A 6841-nucleotide genomic window follows, 5' to 3' on the forward strand; every position below is an offset into this window, starting at 1 on the left:
ATTTTCAAATCGAATTTTTAATGTATCAAGCTCGTTAGTCACAGTGGCAAGTGTTTTCTTGATAAAATTGTAATTCTCATACTTGTTGCTATACTCTTCCTGTAGTTTTGGCCTCTAATTGTTCCTTTAGTGGTATTTGGCCCTTCCTAAGGTTATATCCTTCGTACTTTAGGTCCTCATTTTCTCTATGCAATAATTCGATTTGTTCGCGTAAAAATTTAATAGTGTCAATGCATGTTTGAGAATAAGAAATTTGACTGACCTCCTTTTTCTCAGGCTCAGAGGTAGTGGATACCATGAAGGCAAACTACAACTCCATCATCTCTTCTTCATGATCCTCTCCAACATTCTCCTCTGTAAATTCATTTATCTGGGCTAAATGTGCATTTTCAGGTCCTGAAATGTTTAATGCATGAATTTGGTCGTCCCAATCAAATGACTGAGCTACCACCGCCAGATTTGCAGTCTCGTTGTTAGCAGCAGCTCCCCTGTAATTTCCAACTGGCACCATTGTCCTTTCATGATTGAATCTTCTATCAGGATTCAGATAATCACGAGCAAAGTGACCAGGCTTGTGGCAATTGAAGCATCTCAACTTTCCTTTGTTGAATCCAACCTTATTCTCTGCATTCATCCCCCAATTATTCTTTCTAGTTTTCTTGCAAAATGCTTGGCCATAAACACCGTCATTTCAATTTGCCATGTCATGTCCATTTCTGCTCCATCCTCTGGGTGAATCTGATCAAGATCAGCGAAAGAAATCTGAGGAGGCAATTCTCTTGCCACAAAGGCATTGTAGCAATTCACCAGGCCAGCGGCTAGGATTGTGTTCTCTTCGGATTCTTTGGGAGCAGAGGTGGTAACAAAAGCTTTTGAGGAGGAGGATGGGTATGGATAAGGCATGGATGGTGGAACAACATGGGATGGTGTTTGTTGAGCAGCAAAAAGCTTGATTTTGTGGAGTGGTAAAGGATGAAAAGGCATTGTTCGATGAAATCCCAAGAATTGTAGTAGAATAGGAGTTCACATGGTTGATTTCCCTTTGCTTGTCATCAAGATCACGGATTTTAATGATTGCCATTGTCTCTGCAAGACTGAGTCAGTTGAGATCTTTTGTCTTCTTGATAACAAAGATATTCATGTCCCATGACTTAGGAGAGAGTTTAGCAATTTCTTTTTAATTTCTGATCTTGGCACTGAGTAATAAATCGTTGTAGTTAAGCCTCAAATGATTCTCCCAAAATATGATTAAACATGTTGAGCTTCTGTCTGAGCATGTCTTGACGGATATGCTTCATGTCTTTATTTCCCTCATAAACTTCAATCAATGCTTCCCACAAAGCTTTGGTTGATTCATACTCACAGAATCCTTGTGCAATTTCTGGAGATAAGGCCATTGTCAGTGTTGCAAGAGCCTTCTCTTGTTCCTCGATTTTCTCAAAATCCTCATATGTGTAATTTGTGAAGTCTTTGTCGATAATGGTTCCATTTTCAAGAGTGGTAGTGATTCTAACTGGACCCTTCAGAATGTTGTGCCATATCTTGAAATCCTTCATCTTGATGTATTTCTCCATTCCGTATTTCCATTCCGGAAATCATTCAGCTGACAGAAGATGCGAGATTCTTGTGGAAGTTCTCATAATTGAATCCAACTCCTGATGAACTGTCATGTTTTGTGATTCCATTTTTTAAAATTTTCTTAATTGATTGAAAACAAAACTTGTAAAGAAAGCTGAAACATCCCAAAAATACAATCCAAAAAAAAATTGTTTTTAACATTATTAAAACCATGAAATCAACCATCATATAATAAAACCACGAATCGCATGTCTCAAAATGTAAAAGCGAATGTATCAATTCAACTGATGTCAAAACATATCCAAAAATATCCGAATAAAACTCCCAGGAAAAACTGAAGTTGTAGTGTGTGCCATGCCATCAACACGAGCTCTTCCCCTTACTAGCGGAAGTACCTGAAACCAAAAACTAAAACTGTAAGCACAAAGCTTACTGAGCTCCCCCAAACTACCAGATACCATACAATAACATATAAAGCAACTACTGGGCCTTGCCCACTACATCGGACCGAAGTTCGAAACTAACCAGGGCCTTGCCCTCTGCATCGGACCGAAGTCCGGAAACTGCATCGGGCCGAAGTCCGGAACTAACCAGGGCCTTGACCTCTGCATTGAACCGAAGTTCGAACACTTCATCGGACTAGAGTCCGGAACTAACCACGGCCTTTCCCTCTGCATCGGACCGAAGTTCGGAACTGACTGAACATAGCATAGCATAATCACAACTACTAGCATAAACACATATACTGCATACTGCATCGGACTGAAGTCTGGAACACATAACACAAATAAATGCTTGAATCACAAAGACATCAAGCACACTAAACTACCGCATCGGACCGAAGTCCGGGACTACTACTAACTAAATGGGCCGGCATTGTGGCCGTAGACCCGTACCTACTGGAAGGAAACTCACCTCGTAATGTTGGCTGCTGATACGCTAAATCTGAAACTGTCTGACTGCTGTTCTGGAACTCCCCGGCTACAAATCCCATAAACACAAAATCAAATACTGATAACTAATCTCATGGTAAAATGACTATTTTACCCCTGCTCAAAATCAACTCTCAGTTGACCGGACTCGTCGAGTTTGGCCACCAACTTGCCGAGTCCCTATCATGCTCTCTAATCCTCTACCTACTTCTACTCGTCGAGTTTGGCAAAGACTCAACGAGTTCTTCTTCGATACTAACAACAAGGCTAACTTCATCCGACTCGCCGAGTTGTATGAACAACTCGTCAAGTTCTCCTTCATCATATGAACATGCTAGTCTGTGACTCACCGAGTTGTATGAACAACTCGTCAAGTCTGTTCTTGAATAATTGGGGATCACGAACCGACTCGTTGAGTCCTAAGGACGACTCATCGAGCCTCATGCATGTCATTACTACACAATCGATTCTAGTCAATTTCAGTGCATCCATGTGACATCCCCATTTTCATGGCCAGAAAAGACCGTTTTTGTTTATGCTTTATAAAAATCAGAGTACCTCTTTTAATAAAAAATGTTGCGGAATTTGTTCCCGGTAAAACATGATAAATATGTTATCAAAGCATTTCCGAAGAAAAGTATTTTTATTCATTTTAAAACATTTGGGATGTCTTCGTCAATACAGAAACATAAGCATAAACATAACTTACATTCATTATCACTAGTGATTTATATCTCAATCTCTTAGTGTAATGTGACTTCCTATCAACACCTGTGATATAAATAAACTGAGTGGGTCAGGTTGGGAAACCTGGTGAGTACATAGGGCTTTCAATCCACAATAATATAATTATTATGTTTAAACGTCAAACAATCAACCCAATTACCCATACCCATTATCTTCTTTACTCTTAAGGATCTACCCTAAGAATAAGCTATTCCTCGTTTATTTATTCCTAAGGATCATCCTAAGGAATCAGCATGAAGTCCATCGTTGCCACGGTTTACACAACAGGCACTAAGTCTGCATAGTCGCTAGGGATTACGCACCAAGTCTGCATGGTCACCAGGGTTTAGGCATCAAGTTTGCATGATAGCCAAGGTTTAGGCACAAAGTATGCATAGTCACCAGGGTTTAGGCATCAAGTCTGCATGATCGCCAAGGTTTAGGCACTAAGTTTGCATACTCACCAGGGTTTAGGCATCAAGTCTGCATGATCGCCAAGGTTTAGGCACCATCAATCATATTTGACAACAAAGATGCGTATTTCTTTCTCTTTTTTCCACAATGTTGATCAAAGATGCTCCAATCTTGATTGCATTCGGCTGAAAATGTAGTTTCTTTCACAACAAAAAATCCTTCATTCTCACTATAGAATGGTTTAGCTATAGAAATACCATATCATATTCTTCTAATATAATAAATAAAGTCATGTACCTCTAAACAAATAGATATGATAAAGGCATAAATGATAGGATCATTTTGCTGAACACATAGAAGGCATAAATACTTTTAAGCACATTTAACTGAAAACATATCTAGTTGTAAAAACAAACATATCATGAAGTGCATAAGAGATTAACGGAGATAAACATGAAATGAAATCAATTGCAAAAAACAATTGAAAAAGTTTTAAATATTACGAGGATTAGAGAGATATAGGGGATCAGAAATCGATTTTAGGCCTTACTAGCGGAGATGGAGGATAAGGGCAGCGATGGATGACCTGTGACGGAGTATGTTGAGTCCAGGATGTGTCACTGGGTAAATGGAGGAGAATCTTTGTGTTGGAGTACGTTAATGTCACACCCCCAAACCTGAACGGCGGAAACGTTCGGGGGTGGAGAACGTCATGTACAGTATCATAACAAATGAATAGTAAAGAAAGTACACACAACCATCATATACATAATTGAAAAGTTTACATGATTGTAGTATTACATGTTTGCAAAAGTCAATTACAATATGATGTCCAAAAGATTAAACTAACGCTTAAGCGTAAGTCTTCAAAAGCTGTTGCTAACCTGGTTTAACGATTTCCTGAGAATACAAGTTATTTCAAAGTAAAAGTGTCAACATTGAAGTTGGTGAGTTCATAAGTAGTTTTTTGAGAAAATGTATGCCATTCGAAATTTCATGTTCGTTTTCCAGTAAATCCAATATTTTCTTATGAGTGTATGAAATGAGTATGAGTGTTTGTTGTATAAATTGTATGTATTTGAACCATGAAAATCCTATATTTTCCTAAAAGTGAAATGCAATCTCAAATGACCAAGACAGTAACTTGTAAGCAACTATGACATGCTCACAAGAATGATGTTGTAAATCGTTATTGTACCAAATGAATGTGTTTGAACCAGGAAAATCCTATATTTTCCTAAAAGCGAGGTGTAGTCTTATATGAACCAAGACCATGAATGTAAGTAAATATGCCATACTTAAACTGAGAATGTATAGTTTTATTATTAAAATAAAACTAGTTGTGGAAGTGTTTATCCTAAATTCTGAACATGCCGATAATACCCTAGAATATAGTTATTACTCCCCGAGCATGATTGATTTATGTATTACTACGTGCATTAGTCATTGTTTCCGCGTGTTGTGTTTTCCTCATAACTATACTAGACGCAATACCTAATGTTGACATTTGTCACCCCGGGGACTGTAGCTAACAGTCAGGGTGCAGAGTCGTCAACCTCGTATAGATCTATACACACTTGTCACGCTCTCCCTCCAAGAGACTTTGGTTATAGGTGGGGACTTTTGTTTGGTACAAACAAAGCCATATGAAATCATATGATTTCTAACAACAAGTTCACGAGTAATATGATGAAAAATCGTTTGTATGAAATGATTTCCTTTTCTACCATGTTACAAAGGCGTGATGATTAGTTGAGTTTTCTTGTAAAAGCATCATGTTATAGTTAAAATGGTTGTCGTTGATATGATGTAGTATAAAAACGTATAAATAAAACATATTTCCATTTATAAAACATATTGTATCCCAAGAGGGTAAAGTTGTGTTGTGAGGCGTTTTGCATGATAACAACTTCATATGATAATTGAAATAACAGTACGAAAAGTATAGCAAAAGATTGGTGTTTCATACGATTTTAACCATGTGTTTACTTGTATCCCCCCCCCCCCTTAAAGGTGTTTCAAAAGCATTTAAAAAGAATTTAAAATGTGGTTGTAGGGGGTATGAACTCACTTGTTAAGAGTGACGATTTGATGAAAATGAGGCTTTGCTCAGGCAGCACTTCGACTGGAAAGAAGTCGATTTCTCAAAAATCCCTAGACTTTGGGACTTGAGTCGTGTCTCAGGATGATACCGAGGCTTCGGTGGGTTAAAATAGGGCTTAAAGAGAGTATCGGGAGTGGGAAAGGAAGAGATGAGCAACCAAACTCGGCTACCCCTTGAATTCTATTTATAGGGTGAATTTTCTGGGTTCACCTCGTGAACTACATATGTTCACCTCGTGATCACGATACGTCATTGTGCTCATCATGGCCACTTGCCCTGGAAGACGTCCATCATATGTTCACCTTGTGAGCCACTGATGCTCACCTCGTAAGTCACCTGACAACATGGGGTTTCGCGCCCCGAACTTCAGAAAGTCATAACTTTTGCATTCGAACTCTGTTTTTGACGTTCTTTATATTGACGTGTAGGTAAAAACAAGATCTAAAACTTTCATTTAGAATTTGTTGACTAATTCTGAATTTATTTTTAATATTATATTTTTAACAGGCCGAGATAGGAAAACACCGTTAAAAATCCATAACTTTTTCATCTGATATCCGTTTTCGTCAGACTTTTTACCGTTGTAATACTATTGATGAAATATTCAATTCTTGTTTAGGTCATGTTGGCAAAAAGTCGCTCGATCTCTATTTCGAGTTTTTAGTTGTCTACTGCTACGTCCGAAACTTCAAAAAATCATAACTTCCTCATATGAAGTCAGATTTGGGCGTTCTTTTTATGTATGTTCACAGTTTTGGGATATCTATGACGTTCATTTAGATACCTAAGGCTAAAAGGTATTTTATTGGAATTTCGCATTTTACGCTTAACAGTGTCTTACCGGTATTGTCGTGGATCTTCGATTGGTCATAACTTCTTCGTTATAACTCGGATTTTAGTGTTCTCTATAGTTCCGAAAATCTTATTACAGTATCTACCACTTCATTCAACCCAAATAAGCTTTTAGGAAGGTTAAATTTTGACCAAAATTTGACCGGTGTTACATTATATTGACCTAAAATATCGGGTTGTTACAGTGAAGGGGGAGGATCATGTCAACAATGGCAGAAGGTGTGACAACCCGAAG

Source organism: Lactuca saligna, chromosome 3 (genome assembly GCF_052625555.1).
Source record: "Lactuca saligna cultivar CGN05327 chromosome 3, ASM5262555v1, whole genome shotgun sequence".
NCBI classification, from domain to species: domain Eukaryota; kingdom Viridiplantae; phylum Streptophyta; class Magnoliopsida; order Asterales; family Asteraceae; genus Lactuca; species Lactuca saligna.